Below are 17,995 nucleotides of genomic sequence, written 5' to 3' on the forward strand. Positions count from 1 at the left end.
CAACCAGACTGTCTGTGACGGGAAGACAAACTCGCACAAACTCAACACCCCGTACTGTCGCACGACCCGTTATAGAAACTCACCGATCCCCTACATGTGTCATCTGCTGAACAATGACGAACACTAATTACTCCCTGCCTTAGCGTCCTTACATATTACCATGAATTTTAGACTAATTGTTGTAGTTTGGTTATGTACACCAGACAATCTGTTTATCAGGAATATTTATATCACATGAGTTTACTCATACCTTTTAACCGTTCCTGTACTCGTAATTTTTAACTGGTGTGGTGTAGGTATTAGTATGTGCAATTATTGTGGTCTATGTAGTCTTCCTAATGATTCTGTATTTCAACTTCCTAATGATTCTGTATTTCAACTTCCTAATGATTCTGTATTTTAACTTCCTAATGATTCTGTACTTTAACTTCATTACATTATGTTCAATAGTATAAACTTTTGGATTTTTAAAATGAAATGTACATTGATTCGCAACTCAGTAACTTGTACTTTAAGTTTAATGCGCATGATCAATAAATAATTCTTGAGTCATGCAGGGGGAGATGGTTCTTAGGGCGTTGGACTCTGACACAGACGGGAGGGTAGGGGCAAAGTTCGCAAAGGTGGTAAAACAGCTAGTCTGGGTACCATCGTCAGCCAGCGTGACCGCCACCTCCCCCTCCGCAATGGTTCCCCAGGAGGGGTTCTCCTCGGTGTTCCGAGGCAGGTGCTATGCATGTGAAACATATGGCCACTTTCGGAAATATCGTCCATATCGTAGAGGTGCATTGCGGGGCAGAAGAGGGGGGAGATGGCCTGCTAAATTCAATTCCGGATACCACCCTGGGAGATAGCCAATCCGACAAAAGATGGTGCAATGACGAGCAGCCCGGTATGTCACAAACAACTTCCATCGTACAAGCTGTCACTGACATGATTGACAAGCTTGGCTGGCAATCCCTAGAAAACTGAACGAGGAATGCCACCTAGACTTGCTACATTATATAAGATTATCAACAATGTCATTTCTGTGCCACATGCGTCTAGATTTGTTCCTGCGGCTCGATGCTCCCGCCGCACCAACCACGCTCTAAGCTGCAGACCATCTCGAGTAAATCCAACTACCACAGGCTCTCGTTCTTCCCTCGCACCATCCAAGAGTGGAACGAACTTGAGCCTGGTGTGGCGGAGGCGGGGTCCCTCACCCAGTTCAAAATTGGCCTGGCGAGGACGTCCCTGCTGCATTGAGTCGCCCTTACACGTTTTGTAGATATGTTCCACTCTTTTTTGCCCTTTTTGCCTCGGGTTCGGTTGTTTTCCTTGAGCGGGCATCTGGACTGGCAATGCCCCTCCTCACCACAGAAGAAACATCTGTTTGCTCAAGGCCCGAAGGCTGATGGATGTCGGTTGACACTGATTCGGCAGGTTAGGAATCTGAGGGGGTATCTCAAAGATTACATACATACATACATACATATGTTTTTTGGCGTACCGTATTCTTTTCATCTTCTAGTCAGTAGCCAAACGAGCCTTCAGTGATTCGATTTCCTGGGAAATTCTGTTGTGGGGCACACAATGGACTCGTCATGAAATTTGTACGTATGCAAACCTTTGCTGACAGACCAGAAGGTCTACAGGCGTCCGGGTGAGCAGGTGAGCAAACCTTTTACCCAAAATCCCTGTCAGTCGTGGCACGAGTCGGATATATAGCGGTATAAAGAGGGGGCCAACTTCAGTCGGCGAAATGAACGGTCATTGCATGCATAGAGTCGCATGTGTAACATGGCGTAAAGTAAGCTGGTGTTGGAAACGGACAATCATACTGCTGGCCCTGGAACATTCCCTTATCTGGCACTATAAACTCTCTAACATCCACCTTATTCTTTATCCAATCCATCACCCTTTGATGCTCTATGCTATTCCCAGCAATGCGCTCCCATGTCGATACATAGTTGGGCAAAAAAGGGGAGGGGGGTCTTCTGTATCTGTATAGCCAGTATAACGGCAGCTGGCAGCATTAAACCGAGGGCCATGTCTGCCTCTGAAAAAGACCTACAGCTCAAACAACAGTAGAAGCCACAAATACTGAAACATTTGTGGCAAGGGCCTCTAAATTCTTCTGAACTCTTGACTGGTGACCTCTCCCCTAGTGACAGAATGATCGACATGATGATAGCGGTCACTCAGAGGAAGAAGAAGGTACATAGGAAATGCCACGAGAACAAGGTCACTAGGGTTCAGCCCTGCATAGAGCCCTCCATATGTGACGGAAAATCCAATAAGTGCTATATAGGCAATGTTCGACGTCATTGAGTGACACAAATCTCGTGCCCATCACAGTTTGAGATGCTGTGTTTGCAATGATTTGCGAAGGGTTCTGGGAACGAGTGGGACTGTTCCATTGTATTAATGGGGTACGTGTCTGGCGTGAGTGCGTAAGCCAAGATAAGGCCATGTTGATTTGATTATATGGATGACATCCTCCGGGAGCCCCAAAACTGATGCGCGCGTGCGAATAAAAAAAAAGTTTTGCAAAAAAAAAAAGTGTTCATGAGGGTTGAGCAAATGGCACAGAATATGGTTTGGCAAATAATTTAGATCTAGTCTTCAAGTTCATTTCTTTACAATTTCGTCTTTTTTCGTTTGATTTTGGCATTCTACGACATTGGTATAGTTTTTATTAATTTTTTTGTAACTTATGGTATATTTTTGCTGTTTTGTACGATTTACAGTATGGTTGAAAACTTTTTTTTTTGGAAACGGCCGAAAATTCATGCGCGCGCGGATGTCATCCATATAATCAAATCAACATGGCCTAAGTGGACGCTCCGAGGGTTACTAGTATCTGACGTTTGACTACGAAGCCTTCAGGGTTTATGCCTAACAAAGATTTATTCATTAACGCTTAACGCTGAATTTGGGGTGACAAACAACGCTGTACGTAGAATTAAAACAACCAATAACTCTTTACGACGAATATACTGTTAACGCTTAACGTTGAATTAGAGCAGGCCGGCAACGATTAACGGTGTATTATCATATAGCCAGGTGGCGTTGACCATTCAGAAGCCTTCATTCTATATTGATTATGACACCATAATGTCACAGTTAGCACGATACAAGTATTGCAAAATCACCCCAGGGCCACACCAATTTAATTTCTTGGTAAACGGATTCGCCCGCTTCATTTTGTTTCTGATTTGCAAATAAAAATAAAAATAAAAATTCAGAATCAACTGCAAAATGCTCATATTTTGCCCTGAACTGTTGAAAACAGTCCTTTTCATCCTAGTTGTTATAGTTATTCCATCGTTAAATGCAATGGTATACTTAAAAGTTCAAAATTAATTGTTTAGATTTTGAACCAGCCTGATGTGTTGACTTCATGGCTCCTATCATACCATTTTGGGCCATAATAGGATGCCTAGACTTGCTCCATAATTTTTCTAGAAAAATCCGTTAAGCAAGAAATTAAATTGGTGTGGCCCAGATGTGCTTTATTCTCACAAGTGTGCTTTGTTGCAGAATAATGCACACTCTGGAGCAAACCATTATGCAGGGGAGTAGACTCTTCTTGCTGACATTTGTAGCACGTTTCCTTGTTCAATAGAAATGTTTACCGTCTTTTCATCAACCAATTCGAAATAAAGACCATGGCAATACATATGAATTTTGAGCGAAAGGAAAGAAAACATGTTTCGCGCCACCCCCACTCTAAGTATCGTAACGTCCAACTGACCTCAGGTGACTTCAAATGAATTCGAACGTTGTGTTCCAATGACCGCCAGTGAACCCGATTGGAATACTTATTTTGTTCGATTGACCGCCGGTGAACCCAATGGAATAGCGTTCTATTCCAATGACCGTAGGTAAACCCAGTGAATGAAGTGGAAAATTAGATTTTTTTTCTCTCTAAATTTCAGGATGGCTCAAGGCTCGACCTAAGCCCAGAGTTTGAGGCACTATCACCACAATAGTTGGCACAACTACTCAGGAAGTTTTACGGAGAGGTACGGAAAGATGATGGCACTCCATATTCTAAGTCAAGCTACGCATGTCTGAGAGCCGCTATCCATCAATACCTCACCGGGCCTCCCTACCACTGTAAATACAACATTATGAAAGACCATGGAGGTAGAAAAAGACCACTGTAAATACAACATTATGAAAGACCATGGAGGTAGAAAAAGACCACTGTAAATACAACATTATGAAAGACCATGGAGGTAGAAAAAACCTCCATGGAAAGACAAAGAGTTCCAAGCTGCCAACAACCTGTATGTTGGAATGCTCAAGCACCTGAAGAGAGATGGAATGGACACTTCCAAGCCATATCCACCAATCCTAGCATGTGACATCAGTAAAATGTTCGAGACAAGGCTTTGAGTGTAGATGATCCAATATCTATCAACGACTGGTATACTTCTATCTCGCGTTTATACCTATGCCATAGCTATGCCGAAGATGGAGGGAAAATCTGAGGACCTTCAAGATCAGTGACAGTCGCCGACACAGATGGTGGAGGAAGGAAATAGTACACCCTTAGGTACAACAAACACCAGAAGAACCATCCAGGTCACCTACGAAGCGACACCCAACATTCACCAAGACTATCGTCCAGTGACAAGCGCCCCTGCCCAGTGAAAGCATTTGAACTATATTGCAGTAAGCTACAGCACTTGAAACGGATGTCCTTTCCTATTCCAAAGGCCAAATCTACTATGGAAGCCGGGTTGAAATGCGCCATGGTACTTCAACCAGCCTGTTGGCCGGAACAGCTTGGATCAATGATGTAGTACATCTCTCGCGCCGCTGGACTCAGCTTACGTCATATCCGTGACTTTTACTAGGCATTATGGAACGTGTGAAATTGGTGAATAGACTGGTGTTCTGTAAACCCCTAAAGAAGCCCCACCAAATATCCTCCTCCAGATAGTGTATCAACTCACCGCCATAAAGTAGTGCGAGGTAAACAGGACCCGTCTGCAGTAACGGTTGGCCGAATACGTAGTTAGCTTGATTGCTGAGACATACTGGTGTATAGACTCTAAGTCTTGGTGGTGTAGACTCCCCTTTTGCCCTTTAATAAGATTTTGCGACCCTCCAGATGTCGGAGCGGATGGATATAATTAGAGTGGTGCGGACGTCTGTAGAGTGTAGCGTCAGTGCAGGGTGGCCATAATATTTGTGAGGTAAGGTTTCTACAGGCCTGGGTTTCTACCTCGCTTCTTTGAGTATTTTTCCTCGAAACCATGAAGTTATCACATAGAATGGCAGTTTTAGATTGTGTTTGGGTTCGTAGTTGTGAGTGGTGAGGGACCGTCTTCGTAGGGGTAACTCACGATGTTCAGCATGTACGCCTATACCCCTCTGTCAGAAAATTCCGTTACAGTTGGTCGTGTTCTTTTCACCAAGTGTCAATACCTTGAGAGACAGCTGGCTCTGAACTGAACCAAGCGTAGAACTGAGCACCTAGAGACCACGTCTAGCGACATAATAGACGTTAAACAAGGACAACAACAACATTGTGTTTACTGAATGGGTATACTATTCATGCCCGTATTAAATAGCTTGGTCACCAAGAGCCATATCAAATTCCTAGATGGACATTGTTTGACGCTGAACCACAAACCAGCGCCAAGGGTCCAGCAAGATATTATTAGACCTTGAACAAGGACAACAACAGTTGTGTGGCGCACCGATCACATGACGAGCAGCCCGGTGCTGCTTCTGTATTTAAGTTATTTCGTCAATATTACCATGATATTTAATATCATGGTAATATTGACGATAAAAATACAGAACAAAGCTGTAACGGTGATATGCAGCCTAGTTGGCTTCTTCTTCGTGTCCGAAGATGTTAGTATTGAAGCCTAGTATTGATATAGTATCATAGCTGAATGAATAAATAGCTAGACCACGATAGAGACATCTATATACATCTGGATGACATATAGATGACGCCTGGAAAATGTTGATGTTTTGCACCTTTTCTCTTCAGAGTAGAGTGCGTCAGCCTAGGATCGCTGTCACCACGACAGGTCAGCGTATTTTAAACGTAGAGACCCCAGACGTAGATGCTTCTTTTGTGCAAGTCAACCCAAAGAGGACGTGTTCGCCAGCACAACGGTCTGGTCTCTGAAGTCTTCAACCGGCAAAAACATTACAGCGTGAATACGGGAAACGCCATTAAAACACATCTTTAAATACTAAACCTTGACTGAAAAGGCAGAACATCCAGCTTACTCAGGGTGTGTTAGTGTTCTTTAAACGCTGTCAAGCCTCTTGGAAACCCAGACCTCGGGGACTGTGCCTCTGGCTCAGTGGGGGCTTGTTCAGCTTAGTTAGATGGGTTTGTTGGATGTTAATGCCTCAAATCGTTTAATGTTGGCGCTACCGAATAATTTAGGAAAGGTGTTTCTGCAGTTATACTCTAAAGGCACGTGGGATTTGTTTACATCCTTCAACTAGTCTACCGAGATAGCGATATACACTGAGACATCTACATGTGCATCTGTTAGTAGTTGTATGAAGATGTAATTCATTGGCATCAACAGTGACTCTACCAGATGATGCAACCGTACCTGTTCGAAAATACCCTATGTATGCGCTTGCAGAGTGGATCGCTATCATGACTACACCATTAATGTACAGTGGTATACAATGTAGGTGTCTTAGTCTTATAGATACTGGATCAAAACCCTCTCTGCACGGCTAAGCACGGCCGGTGGTGATGGCGCTCACAACAAAGTGAAACAAAACTTAACTATCTGTACAAAGTGATAAAAAAAGAAGAAAGTGAATGGCCGTCTTAGCATAGTGTATGTTTTACTCAGATGTGGGAAGGCCCTAGCCTGGTATCCAGCCTTGTTAGCTTTAGTCCGCTACCCAAGATCCGCTCCCCGCCAACGTTGGCGGGGAGCGGATCTTGGGTAGCGGACTAAAGCTAACAAGGCTGGATACCAGGCTAGGAAGGCCCATATGTGGGGTCAGTCCCATATTGAATTTCGGTAGTGATGTGGATGTGGCTATGTCTGTGGGTAGTAGGTTCCAGTCTGTTATGGTACGTGGTATGTAGCTGCTGCGATGTGTGTCTGTTTTACAGTACAATATTTGCAGGCGTAGTGGATGACCTCTGGTTGTCTTTTGTAAAGTGGTCATTGGTAACTGAAGAACCGTTGTGTGCCATCTACTTTACTGCAGTCAAATGCAGCAAAATTTCTTTCTTCCTGGTGTGAGCACAGACCAATGCAAGACAGTTTTGACATTTGTCTAAAAAGAGGTATTAATCACATTTCTGTGCAATGGCAGTGACACTTAATAGATTGTTTTGTATACATGTCAAGAAACCCGTCATTAAGTGAGGAGTAACAACAAGTTTATAGTAACATATTTATCTTTCCCCGGAAACTCTTAGCTTCAGTTATAGATAGTCTTTTATAGCAATGTTTTCTATATGTCAAACATCAATAGAACTGAAGAGTGTTGTTGCTATCTACTACAGCCACGTGCTATTTACAACTACATCAAAACAGTTTATTTTATCTTTTGAAAGTAGCCACAACACGTGCGTTCATGTGCACAATTCATCAATGCTTCTAGTTCTTTGCGAGCTTCTCTCCCCTCTCCCAGTTGATAGATCTCATCTATAAGAACATGGCTTCCTGTACGTGTTTCGCCATTACCTCTTCCGTTTGTTTGATTGATGTATCCTGAAGCAAAGAATGATAAGAAAATCATATACTAGCAATATAAATACAGCATAGCAAAAATACATAGTAGCCAGACTATCACAGCGCACAGCAGTCAATAGAATTAATTGGTATTAGAATTAAATGGCATCTTTCTTGTAAGAAACAATATTAACAGAGCAGAGACAACCCTAACCCCCAGTGTTGGGTGAAATATGTCAAGGAGTCCCTTTTGCTTTGCATCACTAGTACACGATCGCGAGTTGGTTTCATGTCCTGGAGTGAATGTGGAGTATGTGGAGTGAATGTGGAATATAGATAGTACATATAATTCTATATATATGTAAATGTCAACTCCGAACAAAATGAAATATTAGATACGACCAAATTAAACGTCGGATAGTAAAGTCAGAGACACCATGTAAAGCAGCCTGGGTTGGTGCACTAAAGTGGAAGGAATGAGGCGTATATCTGTGGATCTAGAAGTGTCCGTATTGCGCATGCATGAAGTACTTTTGTAAAAATTGGTAACTGAAGAACCGTTGTGTGCCATTTACTTTACTACAGTCAAATGCAGCAAAATTTCTGTCAACAGTTGAGATTGGTTTTATTTTCATCAAGAATGTCCAACATTAGCGCGCACGGGAGTGAGAAGGGCCGGGGCGGACTAATGATCACAGGAGGGCCTTTTGAGTGGTCGAATGGGCATTTGAACTGCAAGCATTGGCTGTTTGCATTGTGGTGGCGAAAACAGTACCCTTTAGGTACTTGTTTGACAGAGACGATGTTTGTCAAGTACAAAGTACAGAAAGCATGGTATGGTTAACAAGAGTAGTACCTTAGATCTTATATATATATGTTTTGAAGACAATATGTTTATAGTACAAAATGATTTAAGTACACAGGAAGAAACTTTTAAAACGTTTTTCCTCCCCCAACCCCAGAGTTACATAAAAATCAGTGACCCATCATTCTATAACATGGAGCAGTAAAATTTCCATACCATTGTAAATTGCTAGAGACATTTTGTATCCTCCAGCAAGACATTATCCAAATGTCTGCTAAAGCAGGTCCCCCTCGAAATTTATTGATGATGCAAACTCATCTTTTTGAGGAGTTCTGCCACTGCTCCATCGATGGACAGTACCAGTGACCTTTGTCTTGTGAATGTCCAGTTTCCGGGTGCGCCATCATTGTTTCTATGTCTTGTAACAAGTATATATGCATCAGCAAATGATCTGCATCTGCTCACATGACAGGATCGTCTCCAACAAAGTTATACTTGTCTTCTCTTCTGTATTGTATGGACCTCTAACGGCAGTCCCTCAAATGGCAGGAGCATGTTTTGATGCAGTACTCGAGGGTAGGTGTATCTGAAACATTTTTCTTCTGGCAGGAGGTTCTCCTCTCTTTGCAAGCGTTCCAAGTCATCTAATGCCTTGCGGCTACGCCACTATTTTTTAAGCAGCTGATGATTTAGTATGAGACCACAGTGGTGGATACAGTGCTTGTGGTGAGATACGTGTACATATTGTCCTTGTGTTGTACTAAATGGAATCATAGGTGATGCAACACAGTATAAAGGAAAACGCAGTCCAACAGAAAATGAAGCCTCATCAGGGGAGCCACTTGGTGTTGAGGATTCAGTGCGGCCATACTGTCTTTTCCGCTTCTCATGCTGTCATTTATTTAAATAAAAGAAAGATAATAACATGTTATTACATTCATTATATATTTCGTTATGACGTGACTATCACAAATACATGTGTAAGACCACGCATTGCCCTTCCTGACTTTTTGGACCCATCGTTTTGTAATGAAATAAAGTAGAGCACACAAAAGTGTGAATTATTTGCAGCGTCGGCTACCTGGGTTTAAATCCGCACTTTGTAAAATAGCTACTGGATGGCGCTACTGAGTGTACCATGAACACCAGTTTTGTGTTGCATTCTTTAATAACAGTTTATTCATAAAAACCGGCCTTGCAGCTTGTACAAAAGCATGCCGAATAACACTGATTTTTTTTTTACATTTGTCAAGCAAATACAAATGCTGACCCTCCCTGTTGTCTGGTTCATTGAAAACCAACAGTTCGTGTCCATGTGTGAAGTGTCATGACGGTTTTGTGAGAGGTGTCATCAAAGGCTGTCTGGCTGTTGTATTAAAACAGACAAGAGAAGTGTTGTCCCCTGCAGTAGTTGTTCCCTCTCGTGACAGATCAATAGTGGAACCAGAATAAGCTAAGGATGTGAAAAGTTTGTTTTTCCATTTCTTTCCTATTACAATGTCTATTCCTGTCCCCCTACAAGTGAATGAACCAAAATCAAAAATCTAATCGTGTCATGTTTGTCTAGTCCTCATCCGAGGAATAGTAGGTGTCTGACGAGTCGTTGTCGTGGATGTTCTGGTCATCCTACAGTGCAGGTTGCCAACGGGGCGGGGGCGTCAGGCAGATCATTCCTGAAGCGCACGGTGTCTAGGAAGGACTTCTGGATCCCCTCCACGAGCCGGTATACGTATGTCTTGGCCTTTAGGTTCTTGCTGCCTGCCTTCTGCCGAGGATTGGCCACACTTTGCTATAGACAGAGGTCGCTTCCCTGTCAACATTCTCATTCTGTGAATAAATCAACAAGACACATTTGTCACACCACTTGATGATTAAATTGAATGAAGACCTTTATTGCACATTTCTGCCACACTTGGCTAAGTACAGGTCACAACAAAACAAGATGAATGGACACGGATAACAGATACAAAATTAACTAACTATCGTTATATAAATTCAACTTCTCGCTTTTCAGTTATTGTAGAAATAAATGTACAGATCAGTTTTTCGATGGGTGGTTTGTCTAGTCGCATAAGAAATATGAATTTTTCTACAGTCTGCCCGTGTCACATTGTCTAAGAGTTCCTCTAGCGGGACATCACAGCCCGGCTTAGCATTGGAATAGTGAGTGAATGAATGAATGAATGAATTTGTATGCATGTGGTAGCACGATAACTGTAGCAGATATTATTGTAGATGGAACTCGGCAAGTGCGTGAAATAGGGGAATGGGTGATGTACAAACATATACAGTTCTATCACCTCCTCCAAAGGCATGAACTATTCCCTGGGCAACGGTTTCCCACCAGTACTGGCAGTAGATCGGACATCTGAGTCATCAGCAGCTGTGGTATGCGCTGCATGGGCAGGGATGAACAAGGATGGGCAGGGATGAACAAGGATGGGCAGGGATGAACAAGGATGGGCAGGGATGAACAAGGATGGGCAGGGATGAACAAGGATGGGCAGGGATGAACAAGGATGGGCAGGGATGAACAAGGATGGGCAGGGATGAACAAGGATGGGCAGGGATGAACAAGGATGGGCAGGGATGAACAAGGATGGGCAGGGATGAACAAGGATGGGCAGGGATGAACAAGGATGGGCAGGGATGAACAAGGATGGGCAGGGATGAACAAGGATGGGCAGGGATGAACAAGGATGGGCAGGGATGAACAAGGATGGGCAGGGATGAACAAGGATGGGCAGGGATGAACAAGGATGGGCAGGGATGAACAAGGATGGGCAGGGATGAACAAGGATGGGCAGGGATGAACAAGGATGGGCATTTCTCTCTTTGCTATACAGTTCACATTCTGTTACAAAATGACGTTCGTCTTCTATTTTGTTCAAGTTACAATATTTACATAATCTGTGTTCAAGGGGAGTTTTTTATTATATAATTATGGAAAAACGTTTTAATTATGGACTCCCACCCATAAATCCCAAACGCTTAACCCAACTGTCTTAATACTTTTTATGGTAACATATTAGGTGGTAATGAATATGCGGAAAGCGTTGATGAGTCCCTTGGGAATAGTCAAATTATAGATAATTATACTATAATTATGTATAATTATACATAATGATTTTGGTATTATACATAATTATACATAACCCTTTGGACCATTATACATAATTATAGATAAGCCTTTGGACCATTATATATAATTATACATAACCCTTTGGACCATTATCTATAATTATATATAACACTTTGGACCATTATAAATAACACTTTGGACCATTATACATAATTATACATAACACTTTGAATCATTATACATAATTATACATATTTATTACATAATCTATATGACCATTATATATAATTATACATAACCCCTGCACTTATATTATGCAGTTATCCATAACTTTGGGATTATACTTCTGAACAAATGCACAGGGAGTCTTACTTGCAATAATTTTCCATCCATACATGCACCTGTTTACAACTCAATACAGTCAAACCTGCTCAAGCTGGCCACCCATTGGACCGGAGAAAAACGGTCGGGTTGGACAGGTGGTCTGCCTGAAGAGGGTTTATTCTCCTGACTCACAACATGACTGAGAGTTAATCGTCTCCCTTTTGAGGTGTTTTGATGTCAAATACGGCAGGTATCAGGTCCTAAACTTCACAGTTCTTGGCAAATAAAGCAATACAGCTGTATTTGACTATTTGAGATTCATCAAATTTAATCACATAGGAATTTTCTGAGTACGCACAGCGGTATCAACATTTTCAAGTGCTTTGAAAGACAACTGACCGGATACCGGCTGTAAGCCCCAAGCGAATGTACTCACGGTTTAACGGATTTCTATTTATGGTGTACAGTGCAGTACATACAGTGTACAGCAACACCACTCACTCACACTCACTGTCCGGTTTATCGTCTGTTGTTCCCCGTCTTCCGAGGGTTAGACGTGCTTGCACAATACATCCAACACCACGGATGATACAAACTGTAGTACAGAAACTTTAATCGTTAAAAAACCCTCTGTAGTAATCACGCACAGTAAATCATTTGAGTAATGACAAATGGGCGTAAACCCAAGAACTTCCCACCCATATCCATTGACCCAAAATGAACCAGTGGCGGCCACCTTCGTCCTTAGTCGAAAACATCACGTCCACAACAACAGTCGAAACCCAAGACAAACTGGCCTGGATGGTTTGAGAATCGATGTTTCCATTGATTGAAGGCTTTACAGAATTATGACCCTGCCATCCGGTCACCATGGGAAGGGATCGGGCCAAGGGCAGACCCAACTCGTGGCAGTCGTGTTGGCCAGGTGGCTGCACTGGGAAGGTCGCTTAATGCTTGCATCAATGGGGAAAATTTTCGGATCCGAGAAAAAGTGGTTGCGATGGCCAGGTGGTTTAGTTGAAGAGGTGGTCGCCTTGGCAGGTTTGACTGAACTCAGGTTGTATATAATGGATGACTCCAAACCAAAAAATCCCCATTAGTTAAACAAGCTGGTCAACTACGGTTCACTACATTATCCAGTAATAAACTGCATCATATGCCACTGCTTTGCTATTAATAAGTTGTTTATAAGCACTACTACAAATGTATTTTGAACAAATATGATGCTTCCAAGGACTAGTAGTAATTGCTTTTTGAGAAGAAAGCAGGCTATACTATATCTTAATGAAGAAAACTCAATTCAAAGTGTTTCCAAATCTCCCTGCATGTTTTTCCTGGTGCATATAGACATGTCCAGAGCAAGTACACCCTTGTCCTCAAGAGCACAATTGACAGGTACAACTAACAGATTGGCCAAGACATTTCTGTGCTATGAAGTTTGTCCATTTTGATTTATGATTAGTTACAGTACTTATACATGTCTCACGTGCAATTGTGGGCTAAAGGTGTTACTTCGGGGCATTAACTTACATGTAATTTTGAGGGTTTTCGACGGCATACATGTAATGGTATGTGTAGCAGCGAACTGGGAAGATACCTTTTTGTTTCTGCAGATTTTTGTTACAAATGGTAAACTAATGGTCTCCTGGAATGTGGTGAAATTTATCTCAAAAGTTTTATTTAAAAGTTTTGGGTGTGGAGACATTTGAGGGTGTGGGTACAAGCGGATTGATCTGTGTGGCCTAGGTGTCAAAAGGTCATGTGGGTCAGTTTAATGTCATTATAGGGATCTCGACAATAAAATCATGCTATTGGCCAGGAATTGTAGAAAGGAGAGTCTACGAGAATTTATGACAGTCTACTATCATGAAAATTTATGTTCAAATGGCACCCAGGCTACATCCTGGCTTGTGCTAGAATCTTTTTGCCAGAAAATGCATGATGTGAATTTTGAGCTTTATTTGGGAATCATCATTTCAACTGAACAATGGTACAAAAAGTTTATTATGTCATGATCTATTCTTACAATGTTAGCAAACTTTAATTTTCTTTCTTAAAGTTCTTTCTGTTTTGGTACAATAGGTTGCTCTATTATTTTCAGTTTGAATTCAACAATAATCAGTGAAGTACAGAATACTAGTACTTTTTCGGTTCCACCCCAAGCCAAGCATTAGATCCAAACAAGGATATAAATTATTAATGTCCTTGATCCAAACTATTTCAACTCCCTAGCCTGGGTGCCATCCATCGCAGTTTCCGCAGGCTCCCTACCAGATGCCAGTGTCACTAGAGAACTGCCTATGGAGGATGACACTCAGGCTACATTGTACATATATGTACAATGCAAATGGACATATGGCATGATCCAGATGTCCGAAATTCTCAGAATGCTAATCAATCATTTTTACAGACATACTAAGTGTTAGAGACTATAAAACCTTTGATTCTTTCATATTTTTCAATCCCTTCCTGTCTCCTGTGTAGACTCAGGAGAGGGTAGAGGGTAGCCTCTACCAGGCTTCAGGAGGTGGCTGAAAAAGAGTAGAAACTGGCCAAACAGAGTATCATACAGGGGGATTTGGTCTGCCAAAGAGTACAGACTTTGCTGCACCAGCAGCTACAGTGTCCAGCAAAAGTTGATAGAGATAATTGACAGTAGCCTGCTAATCTAGTGGGAGGGGAACTAATTGTCACACCCTCCCTATGCTTACAGGATGGCTTCCCTCTATTGTCCCAAGGGCAATCTGGCAAAACAAACACAGCTCTGGAGGCCAACCCCATCCCCAGGTTAGGTGGGCTAGGGGTGCCAGACCCATAACACATTATCCATTATCCATAGCCAGTATACACACTGGATATTACAAGCCTGAGGGAACTTATGGGTGCAATTGTGCTATGGATCTGACATCCAGGCTAGCCTTAGACCTCAGATCTTAGTTCTTCCTGTGTCTGATGGCACATCAGTCAGCAAGCTTCAACTTCTTTTTGTCAGCAGCTACTGTCTCTGCCTCCCAGGCTAGCTAGGGGTATACATTCCCAACAAGCACCATGAACTGTAATTTGCAACATAAGAAATTGGACCAAATTTTGTCAAGGAATGACTTCTAAACTGAACCAAGAACACAGATGAAATTTCAAGATCACTGTGCTGTGTTCATAATCCCATGCTTGAAACTATCATGATAACCAGGCTAGCTTGAAACTAGACTACTAGCAGGTTTCAAGACAACTATTAAAAAAAAAGATACTGTCATAAGAAGAAGTAAAGTACTACTGTAGCGCAGAGGACATTATGTATGTGATCCTTTTCATAGTGGGACTGGTCCATTGTACATGTGACCATGTTGTTATGGCAAGTGTCAGAAATTATCTACACATTTGTGTCCTGTACACGAGTACTGCTACAACTATTTCTTGAAGCAATATGTTCTTATGGCCATGTTTTCTTTAGATCTTCACAAAATTTTCTAGCCTCCACCGAAGCCTTTCTACGGGAATACGGATTGTAGAATTCGGCCAAAAAGAGAGTAAAATTGGCCAGTGCAGTCCGTCCGCGGAAGATTGTTTCTGTCCGAACTGCATGGCTAGCGCCTGAGTCAAACCCCAAGGCGGCCAAACTTCCCTGGCAAATATTCTCCTATAATATACTATATACCAGTGGAGTTAGTTTGGTAGAGACTAAAAATTATCAAGGAGACCATATACTGAGACCAGCTGTGTTCCCTGCTGAGATGCCCTGAATGCTGTATACACCGCAGAGGCAGTATGCTGATAGGAATTGTTACCAAGGCTATAAATGAGCACAAGAACATTGCTATTACAGCAACAATACCATTTTACAAACAAGGTTGAAAACAAGGTAGCCTTGTTCTTCACACTTTCAGTTTTAAAAAAAATGTGCAGCTTTCTGTTAGCACTACTGTATTAAACCATGGAGGTCTCTTTTTTCTACCTCCATGATTAAACAGTTGGGATTTCTTTGTTAATAATCCTTTTAACAGCCACAGTGATGACAGTGATTGTTTTCTAAAACAGGTGACTTTCCTCTTTACAGACACAGGTTTAGGCCTAGGGACAAGCTGATTGAGTTGAGCCAGATCTGAGGACAATACCAACTTCATGGAGGGGGTAGGCTAGGAATAGTATATTGTGGTCACTTCAAATACACATTCAAAATTCTACCAGATTTTCCATAATGACTTTCCTGGTGACTAAAAGGTATAAAGAGTCCATTGGCAAATGTGAAAAGATTAATACTTTTAACTTTTTGTATGGGAGGTTTACAGCAAAGATGCCCGGGCACTTCTGCTGTTCCATGCACAGATGGTACTGGTCAGGGCTGGTGGCTTCCCTGGGTGGCTTGAGACTGGCAGGCTCTAGACCACATGCAAATGAATGTGGTGGTGTTTACACATACAGCTTGATTGGAGCAAGGAGCTTCCTTGATTGGAGCATGTCCTTGATTGGAGCAAGGAGTTTTAAATTCAACTCCAAGCAGATGTAGGGTTTGGCTCAGTGTTGTTACGCAGCATTTGTACATCTAAAAATTGCAACATTACATCAAGCCGATTCAAGGAGGTTTTTAAACTACTCTATTTTAAAATACACTAAAGCTTGCCTTCCTAGGCCTACTCATGGCTTAATTTTTTGTTTTTGTTTTGGTCAGGTTGCTACATGTCAACAGTTTTTTTTAATACTGTAGAGTTGAAATGTGATTGAAACATTTACTAGTATTTCCAATTTTGGTGCCAAAATCCTACTACTAGTATATGAGTCTAATAATACTAGTAAGCAAGGAGCGCACAAGCACAATCCTGTTGGAAATTTCAATGTAAATATTCTGCAGTGGGAACGGTTATGCGGGTTCAAACAAAGGTCGGTCAGGTCGGTTATTGTTCTTAGACATTGCAAATCGTCACTGCCCAATTATCAAGTTGACACTAATTATCCTTGGGGAGTAGTGTCAAAGGCTTGGGCTGTTAGAGCCTGAAAACCATGGATCCTGTTATACAGTGTACCTCCATGTGAAAACATAGTCCAACTGGATTAAGGAGATTCAGCTTATGAATATGAACAAGAAAGGATAGAATGACTCTAACAAGGTATTTTGGAAGGACTAATTTTTTTTCTATTTTTAAACTTAAGAAACTGTGGAGGGGTGTGGTGGAAGACATAAAAAATCAGGTTTGGACCCTATCCTAGATTAGCCTGGATGCCAGACTCACAGCACACTGGGCCCAAAGTGCAGGACACACTAGATATTACTTTGGGCTGGGTGTGCTATGGTTCTGGCATCCAGGCTAATCCTAGTTCCAAATCCAATCCAGATGTTGCTCAGACCCTCCCTATACAGTATGTGTCCCTGTCCAGATGCTCAGACCCCCCCCCTTCCACCCGTCCAAAAGTTTAATATTTCTTTCCAAATACCATGTTGGCGCATACACAAATGTACTTCACGTTCACTGAAACAATTTCAGGTTATTCAAATAAAGCTCCTTGATTGTTTCTAATCTAAATCTTTCCAAAAAATTGTTATGTAAAAAAGGGGGAAATTTTGAAATTGTCACCATCAAGGAATGTGCTCTCTTTTCCAAATGTGGAGTTGACTCCAATAGAAATTTGTAAGGGACAAGACAACAATTTTTGAACAAACATACATGTAGCCTGGCAACCAGACCATCGTACTAGGCTCCCTGGTATCTCTACAGTATTGAGAGCACAAGAAGGTTTGAAACCTCCTTGGGCACTCTGTCTTCCTTACAGGGTTGGTTTCAATTAGTTCCCCTACAGGACAGTAACAATCATTTTATAGAAAGGCTGGCTGGAAAGACCAGTACATGTACATGCATCTTGACAGGAAAGGCCTCTTTTATGCTTTATAGGACCAAGGAGGTTTAAAATCTTTTTAAACCTCTTTGGTCTGAGTCATTTGGGGAGTCAAGGTTTTGTCCTCTCCCCTGAACTCCTTCATTATTTCATGCAGTGGATGTTAACACTCTTAAATTGATGTCATGGTGTGAATTGCCTTGATTTGCATAGGGCCAACAAAAGGCACAGTCAGTGGGAAGATACCACCTCAGGGAACCTGGAATCTTCTTGGCTCAATCAGTG

General features: G+C 42.0%; 1 pseudogene; it reads left to right on the plus strand.

Annotated features, from left to right (window-relative positions):
- Nucleotides 1–551: 551 nt before the first annotated feature.
- Nucleotides 552–17,995, plus strand: part of LOC109463542 — an 18,906-nt pseudogene continuing 1,462 nt past the window's right edge.

This window comes from Branchiostoma belcheri, unplaced genomic scaffold, assembly GCF_001625305.1.
Source record: "Branchiostoma belcheri isolate BF01 breed outbred unplaced genomic scaffold, Haploidv18h27 scaffold128, whole genome shotgun sequence".
In the NCBI taxonomy this organism is placed as follows: domain Eukaryota; kingdom Metazoa; phylum Chordata; class Leptocardii; order Amphioxiformes; family Branchiostomatidae; genus Branchiostoma; species Branchiostoma belcheri.